This window comes from Triticum dicoccoides, chromosome 6A, assembly GCF_002162155.2.
Source record: "Triticum dicoccoides isolate Atlit2015 ecotype Zavitan chromosome 6A, WEW_v2.0, whole genome shotgun sequence".
NCBI classification, from domain to species: domain Eukaryota; kingdom Viridiplantae; phylum Streptophyta; class Magnoliopsida; order Poales; family Poaceae; genus Triticum; species Triticum dicoccoides.
In genome coordinates this window covers 289,327,637-289,336,833 of record NC_041390.1, presented here as the reverse complement: position 1 = coordinate 289,336,833, position 9,197 = coordinate 289,327,637, and positions in this window count along the sequence as shown.

Sequence of the window (9,197 nt, the reverse complement as noted above, 5' to 3'; positions counted from 1 at the left end):
GCATTGTGTTGCTGCTCTCTTCGAACCTTCTTCTTGTCCTTGTCATGCTTATCCTTTTAACCGGAGTGTTGTGCCCCTTTGCTCATGCTCTTTCATTTTATAAAGTCTTTCATCTCTTTCCAACCGGAGTGCTGTCCGAATTTGCTCTTCCTTGTTTTCCTCTTCCCTACCGGAGTGCTTTCAACTTCATTCATCTCCGTTGTATTCTTTTCTCAATATGGATTAACCTCTTCAAGGTTTCTTGGTTTCACTCGTTTGCCAAAGAAGCAATTTAGTTTTACTTCTTCTCTTTCTCTACCGTTTGTCCCTCCGGTGCCATTCTAGATCTCGGGACGAGATCCTCTCGTAGTGGTGGAGTGTTGTAATGCCCCGAGACCGTTGCGCCAGGTGTCCGCCAGTTATTCGCTGTTGTTGCCTTGTAATTCGCTTGCATGTTGCATCTTGTCATGTCATCATGTGCATTGCATCATCATGTTTTAAAACTTGCATCCGTCCGGGTTCTCCCAGTTCTTTCCGTTGTCCGTTCTGAGCCCAGACACACTTGCACGCGCCCGAGGCATGTCCGAAATATTATTTTATAAGTGGCCGGAAAATGTTCTCGGAATGGGATGAGAGTTGACGTGTGGTCTTATTATAGTGTAGATAGACCGCCTGTCAAGTTTCATCGCATTCGAAGATCCATTGATGCCCCAACGGATAACTATAGCGGCATTATAGCCGGTCTAACGTCGGACGTTTTCGGTCTCCGGAGACAGTCGCTGGGCCTCTCTCTCTTCTCTTCTCTCAGCTCGAGACCGTCTACACAGCTCACTAATCACCGCGAGGCCCTACCTAACCTCTCTCATCAGCCCGCGACCCTCCTCGCGCGCGCCCGAAAGTTGTCCCGAACCCGACCCGGGCTGTCGCCACCGTTGTGCCCGGATCATCCCCAAACATCTACAAAACGTCATCGTTTTTTTATTTGGGTCCCTAACTATTTTATTCGCGACCGTACGATTACGATCGTAGGGATGAGGTAGCCCCTAGCCTAACTCACCTGCGTATATAATGGGCAACCCTAGGAATTAGGGATCCTGTCCCATCCTTCCATCGATCCATTCCATCCCCGCCGCCACTCTCTTTGTTTTCAGTGCCCAACCACCACCGCCTTGCCTCGTCACCGCCCATCTGCTCGAGGCCGATCGAGGCCGTGCCTTCTCTTCCCTCCTCTGATCGATCCTGAATGGATCGTGAGCACCGAGCTTGTCCCCGCCCTGCACGTTCATGCCGCCGGACCTCCCCAACCTTGCTGGAGCCCCACGGGTCGCCGACCCTTCCTCGCTGTCCTCCGATCCTCCTCTGATCCTCCTCCTGATTTTCCCTCTCTCTCTCTCTCTCATGGTGGCTCTCTCTCTCCTTCCCAGGAACGGGTAGGAACTCGCCCAAGCTCCATGGCGTCGACGTCGCCGTCCTGCTGTGTCCGGTCACCTACAACAAGACGCAGACCGCCGGATCCGAACCCAGCTGCTTCGCTCGCCCGCTCCCGCGTCCGGTCGCCGTCGTCCTCGCCCTGCTGGCCCCGCCGGAGTCGTCCTCCTCGCCTGCATCCACGGCAGCACCAGATCCTGCGCCCGCGGCCCCTGCCTCGACTGCCTCATGTTCGTCTCAAGCGCGCCCTGCGCGTTGACCGCGGCCCTGCACCCCCTCGCTCGATCCAGATGGGATCGAGGAGCGGGACGAGCCCAGCACCGCGGCCTGCCAGCTGCAGCCTCCGGCCCATCTCCACTCCAGCCCGCAGAGAAGACAGCTCCACGGATCAAACACCTAGCCGGCCCAGCCGCAAGCCCCGAGGCCCAGCTCCCTCCTTCACACGAAGCCCAGCTACAGCAGCGCACCAACCGCCACTGCTTCCCGATCGAGTGCCTGGGCCGGCCTCGACTTGTGCTTCTTCGCGGCCCGGCAAGACGTTGAGGCCCAGCCTCTCCACCAGCCGGTCTCCTCTCCGAACGGGCCGAGGCTCAATGTGAGCAGCTCCCCAGCTCTGTTCCAGATTCAGCCCATTGTTGTTTTTTTTGTGCGCTGCGAATTTGTCCATTTAACCTGAGACTGCAGTTTTTACAGAGAGGTCCCTAAACTTCATGCATATAATAACTTAATAACCATGCATCGGATCTAAATAAATTATATATGAAAGTTGCTTAGAATTTAGTCTAAATTAATAATATGCAGCTTTCATCCATGTTTAAAATGTCTAAAATGTTGTTTGTTTAAATTTGCTCCTAATGCCATGCTAAAATGATTTAATTCATAACTAAATAACCGTAGCTCCGAATTAAATAATATTTATATGTAAATGGGGTAGAATTTTGCCTAGTTTAACATGGTGGCATCATCTTGCATGTTTCATAACTATAAAATATGGTTTAGGGCAGAACAGGACCAAACCTAATATATGCACATGGGGATTCACCGAAATTGTTGTTCGTTGTATCCGGCCTCATTTAAATAGGTAGTTTTCTTTTGCTTCACCCTCTTGCCATGTTAACCAACATATAATATTGTTGGGTACATAAACGAGATCGAACTAAATAACTTGTTGTGGTGTTTTGTCAATATGCAACTCGTTGCATACTGAGCTCCACTTAATTTGTAGAATTGTTTGTGCCTCATTAAACTGGACATGCATCATACTTGGTTGTGCATCATGCCATGTTTATTTGGTGGTTGTTTACCATGTTGTTTGCTCTCTTTCCGGTGTTGCTTCTTCGGGTTGTTTCCGATAACGTCGCGTTTGTGAGGATTCGTTCGCCTACGTCCGTTTGCCTTCTTGTTGGACTCGTTCTTCTTCCTTGCGGGATTTAAGGCAAGATGATCATATCCTCTAAATCACTTCTATCTTTGCTTGCTTAGATGCTCGCTCTTTTGCTATGCCTATGTTGCGATACCTACCACTTGCTTATCATGCCTCCCATATTGTTGAACCAAGCCTCCAACCCACCTTGTCCTAGCAAACCGTTGTTTGGCTATGTTACCGCTTTGCTCAGCCCCTCTTATAGCGTTGTTAGTTGCAGGTGAAGAATGAAGTTTGTTCCTTGTTGGAACATGGAGATGTTGTTCCTTGTTGGAACATGTTTACTTGTTGGGATATCACAATATATCTTATTTAATTAATGCATCTATATACTTGGTAAAGGGTGGAAGGCTTGGCCTTATGCCTGCTGTTTTGTTCCACTCTTGCCGCCCTAGTTTCCGTCATATCGGTGTTATGTTCCCGGATTTTGCGTCCCTTACGCGGTTGGGCTATAATGGGAACCCCTTGACAGTTCGCACTGAGTAAAACTCTTCCAGCAATGCCCAACATTGGTTTTACCATTCGCCACCTAGCCTTTTCTTTTCCCTTGGGGGTCGCGCGCCCAAGGGTCATCATTATTTTAAACCCCCGGGCCAGTGCTCTTCTGAGTGTTGGTCCAACTTGTCAGCCGCCGGTGGCCACCAGGGGCAACTCTGGGCTGGCCTACCGGAAGTTTAGACAATTCGGTGTGCCCTGAGAAAGAGATATGTGCAGCTCCTATCGGGATTTGTCGGCACATTCGGGAGGTGTTGCTGGTTTAGTTTTACCCTGTCGAAATGTCTTGTTGTACCGGGATACCGAGTCTGATCGGAATGTCTCGGGAGGAGGTCTATTCCTTTGTTGACCGTGAGAGCTTGTGATGGGCTAAGTTCGGACACCCCTGCAGGGATTTGAACTTTTGAAAGCCGTGCCCGCGGTTATGGGCAGATGGGGATTTGTTAATGTCTGGTTGTAGATAACTTGAACCTTAACTTAATTAAAATGAGTCAACTGCGTGTGTAACCGTGATGGTCTCTTTTCGGCGGTGTCCGGGAAGTGAACACGGTGTTGGAGTTATGCTTGACGTATGTTGTTTAGGATCACTTCTTGATCATACTTTCTCGAACGTGCTTTGCCTTCTCTTCTCGCTCTCATTTGCGTATGTTAGCCACCATATATGCTAGTCGCTTGCTGCAGCTCCACCTCATACCTTTACCTTACCCATAAGCTTAAATAGTTTTGATCGCGAGGGTGCGAGATTGCTGAGTCCCTGTGGCTCACAGATACTTCCAAAACCAGTTTGCAGGTGCCGATGAGACCGTGCAGATGATGCAACCAAGCTCAGGAGGAGCTCGATGAAGATCTTGTCCTTTGTGTTGTTTCATTCTAGTTGATCAGTAGTGGAGCCCAGTTGGGGTCGATCGGGGACCTTGTCGCATTTGGGGTTCTTCTTTTATTTTGGTTCCGTAGTCGGACCTTGATTGTATTTGGATGATGTAATGCTTTATTCATGTATTGTGTGAAGTGGCGATTGTAAGCCAACTATGTATCTTTTTCCTTATGTATTACATGGGTTGTGTGAAGATTACCTCACTTGCGACATTGCTTTCAATGTGGTTATGCCTCTAAGTCGTGCTTCGACACGTGGAAGATATAGCCGCATCAAGGGCATTACAATGACGCTGCGGTTGTCTATGTACTTGTCGGTTATGGGAAGCAGACACACCCTCATGTCCAAGATCCGCATGTACATGTCGTAGCATTCGTATGCGTCCTTGGCCACGTAGGTTATGTAGGCTAGATTTTGAGGTACCTCCCACATGTTCAGGTCCTTGGTATCGACGTCTTCTTTCATGTTAGTGTAGCAGGGGTCGATGGTGGTTGCGACGAGGTCAACCACAGAGTCCTTCTCCTGCCCGTTGCCGATGATCTTGTATTGCTTCTGGATGTCGACAAGCGTTTTGCACCAGATGGACGAATTATAAAGGACAGTCGCGTTCTTCCTACTCTCCACCATAGAGAAGGTACAGTCGGCGGTGCCGGTGAAACGGGCAAATGCTCCAGAACCTCTGATGGCCCTACAGTAGTGGTAGACGAGAACCTCACCCCGCACGCATACTTGGCAACGGTGATCCACTGGTCCTGTCAGGAGATGAATGGATGGGCACAAGGTCTAGTCCCATGACCTTGTGCTTTCTCCTCCTGTAGGTACTACTTGAACTTCGCGAGGCAGAGCTTCATCGAGTGCGGATCATTGGTGTACATCACATTCAACTTGGCACTGCCATGGGTTTGAACAACGAACTCAAAGGTGAACTCCTTGCTGAAGTCCATATCCAGCAGGCTCACCCCTCATATCGCCATTGGAGTCTCTTCTCACGCAGAGTTTATTTGGCGGCTCTCGTTTTGTGGGGATTAGGGGCAGGGGGAAATGAAGACGATCTGTGTGTACTCGGGTACTAGGGGGCGGCACCGCGGCAACAACAGTTCATTTTTCCAATCTCTTGGGGAACTGCAATCAACAGTGAACGAGTGGGTAGGCGACGATAGTTTGTTTTTAAGCTCTTGGGGAACTACATTCAACAGTAAACTTAGTGTGTACATGCAACAACAGTTACTACCCCTCCCTCGCCTGCTGCACGCCCGGTAGAACATGCCACCTCGGGTTCACGAGCGGGTCTGTATTGGTACTGTAATAACAAGTGTTAGTGGCCACTTTACTTAAATTATATTATCTTTAATTAAAATTTATTCTTAAAACAAGCAAAGCATTGGCTCGTTCTATCTGTGCCACAGGATCAGCCTGCACAACAATTAGTGATAGAGGCAAAGGTGTCCTGATGTTTCGATGAGATGGTGGCTATCGTTTCTGTGGGAGTCGACCTTGACGATCCGACTACGAATGTGCGAGACGTCGCGCCTTAGCAATCGCTAAACCAACTTCCGAGGGGTTATTGACCACGCCGGAGCACGACCAACCTGACCACGAGGGTCTGTTTCCTGCGAGCAAATGAAGAACAAGCAAGAAACTGAGATTGCAATCTGGATATTGCGAATATAAGATGAAAGCTTTATTGATCGAGGTGGGGTTCTTTGACGTCTTGGTCTGGTCGTTGGACACAAACGAAGTACGCGAAGTTGCAGCTATGGCAAACTTTTAATCTAAACAAAACCCAAAGTCTAACCGACGCCCTAAGGGCTGTATATATGGAGGAAGAGGGGGGGGGGGATTTCGTGGCCGTTGGAGGAGGGGTCCGAAACCAACCCTAACTCTTGTTTCCCCACGCATACGGACTCTAAAAACAGCCTATACTTAAGTATTTCGAAAATACATGGGCCTGGCCCAATAATAAGGTGACGCAACACCTAAAATAGCCTCTGGACGAAATTTATGAAGTGGCATCTTGTATATTTCGTCCAAGGCATCATGCACTCCTTATGGTGGCTTCCAAGTCCTGAAATCATCACGTGTAACTCCGTTCTGGATCCCCTTGCGCATGCCATCATCTCCATGCTTGAACTTGTTCCAAAGTTCATCTTTCTTGTCCAAGCTAGGCCCTTCATTTGTAAGGAAAACAAATGTATCCAATTTAGGCAACATCATATTCCCATGAACATTAGAATCGTTACCAAGAAACGTAAGTACCTGATAATTCAATTGGCGTGCGCGAGCTCTAGTAATTGGTCCAGTATGTATAGCAGCAGGGGCTGTGGGTGTAACAATGGTATTGATGTCCTCATCATCCTCTCCTTCTTGAAATAAAGTCATCCTCGACGAAAGTTCATCATCCTCACCCAAATAAGGCTTCAAATATGCAATGTTAAAAGTGGGACTAACCCCAAAATCTGTAGGCAGCTCAAGTTTATATGCATTATCATTTATTTTCTCTAACACCTTAAAAGGACCATCAGCACGTGGCATTAGCTTTGATTTGCGCAAATTAGGAAATCTATCCTTACGCAAATGTAACCAAACAAGATCTCCAGGTGCAAACACAACATGTTTTCTACCCTTATCTCCAGCAAGTTTATATTTAGCATTCATACGCTCAATGTTTTCCTTAGTAACTCATGCATTTTTAAAATCAATTCAGCACATTCTTTAGCATCAAAATTAACCTTCTCCGAAGATGGAAAAGGCAACAAATCAATAGGTGCACGAGGTAGGAAACCATACACAATTTCAAAAGGGCACATCTTAGTAGTAGAATGCAATGAACGATTATAAGCAAATTCAATATGAGGCAAGCATTCTTCCCACATTTTCTTGTTATTCTTCAAAACAGCCCTAAGCATAGTAGACAATGTTCTATTGACTACTTCAGTTTGTCCATCAGTTTGGGGGTGACAAGTAGTACTAAAAAGTAGTTTAGTCCCCAACTTAGCCCATAAACATCTCTAAAAGTGGCTAAGAAATTTAGTATCATGATCTGAAACAATAGTATTTGGCACACCATGCAAGCGAATAATTTCACGAAAGAACAAATCAGCAACATTAACAGGATCATCCCTTTTATGACATGGTATAAAGTGTGCCATTTTCGAGAACCTATCCACGACAACAAATATGCTATCCCTCCCCTTCTTTGTTCGAGGTAAACCTAAAACAAAGTCCATAGATATATCCTCCCAAGGAACACTAGGTATAGGCGAAGGCATATATAAACCATGATGATTGAGTCGTGACTTAGCTCTTTGACATGTAGTGCAGCGAGCAACAAAACGCTCTACATCCCGTCTCACCTTTGGCCAAAAGAAATGTGTAGCAAGTATATCCTCCGTCTTCTTGACGCCAAAGTGTCCCATTAATCCTCCTCCATGCGCCTCCTGCAACAACAAAAGATGAACAGAACTAGCTGGAATGCATAGCTTGTTAGCACGAAACACAAATCCATCGTTAAGAACGAACTTGTTCCAATTTCTCCCTTCCTTACAATTCTGCAATACATCTTTAAATTCAGCATCATGCACATATTGATCTTTGATGGTCTCCAAACCAAATATTTTAAAGTCAAGTTGTGAAAGCATAGTATAACGACGAGACAATGCATCATCAATAACATTTTCTTTACCATTCTTGTGTTTAATGACATAAGGGAAAGTCTCAATTAATTCAACCCATTTAGCATGTCTACGGTTCAGTTTTGCTTGACTTTTAATGTGTTTCAAAGATTCATGATCAGAATGTATAACAAATTCCTTTGGCCATAAATAATGTTGCCATGTTTCTAAGGTCCGAACAAGAGCATATAATTCTTTATCATAAGTAGAATAGTTCAGACTAGGCCCACTCAATTTTTCAGAAAAGTATGCAATAGGTTTGCCATCTTGTAATAACACACCTCCTAATCCAATTCCACTAGCATCACATTCAAGCTCAAAAGTCCTATTGAAATTAGGAAGTTGGAGTAAAGGAGCATGTGTCAACTTATCATTCAATACCGTGAAGGCTTCTTCCTATGCGGTACCCCAAACAAAAGGCACATCCTTCTTTGTAAGCTCGTTGAGAGGTGCAACAATGGTGCTGAAATCTCTCACAAAATGCCTATAGAAACCAGCGAGGCCAAGGAAACTCCTCACTTGTGTGACCGTTTTGGGCTGCGGCCAACTCTCAATAGCTTCAATCTTGGCTTTATCAACTTCAATTCCCTGTGGAATAACAACATAGCCAAGAAAAGATACTCGGACGGTGCAAAATGTGCACTTTCCAAGGTTACCAAAAAAACGCACATCACGTAGAGCAATAAAAACAGCACGTAAATGTTCCAAATGTTCCTCCAAAGATTTGCTATAAATCAATATGTCATCAAAGTAAACTACCACAAATCATCCAATGAAAGCACGTAAAACTTCGTTCATTAACCTCATGAAAGTACTAGGTGCATTAGTTAACCCAAAAGGCATGACTAACCACTCATATAATCCAAACTTAGTTTTAAATGTTGTTTTCCATTCATCTCCCAATTTCATATGAATTTGATGGTATCCACTACGCAAATCAACTTTGGAGAATATTGTAGAGCCACTCAATTCATCAAGCATATCATCTAGTCTAGGAATAGGATGACGATAACAAATAGTAATATTATTAATGCCTCTACAATCAACGCACATGCGCGACGTACCATCCTTTTTCGGCATTAAAATGATAGGAACAACACAAGGACTAAGGGATTCGCGTATATAACCTTTGTCGAGCAGTTCTTGTACTTGACGCATAATCTCCTTCTTCTCCTCTGGATTGGTACGGTATGGTGCACAGTTGGGTAATGATGCACCGGGAATTAAGTCAATTTGATGCTCAATCCCTCGAATAGGTGGTAATCCTGGTGGCACGTCTTGTGGAAAGACGTCAGCGAACTCCTGCAAAATGTTAGTGACAGCAGGA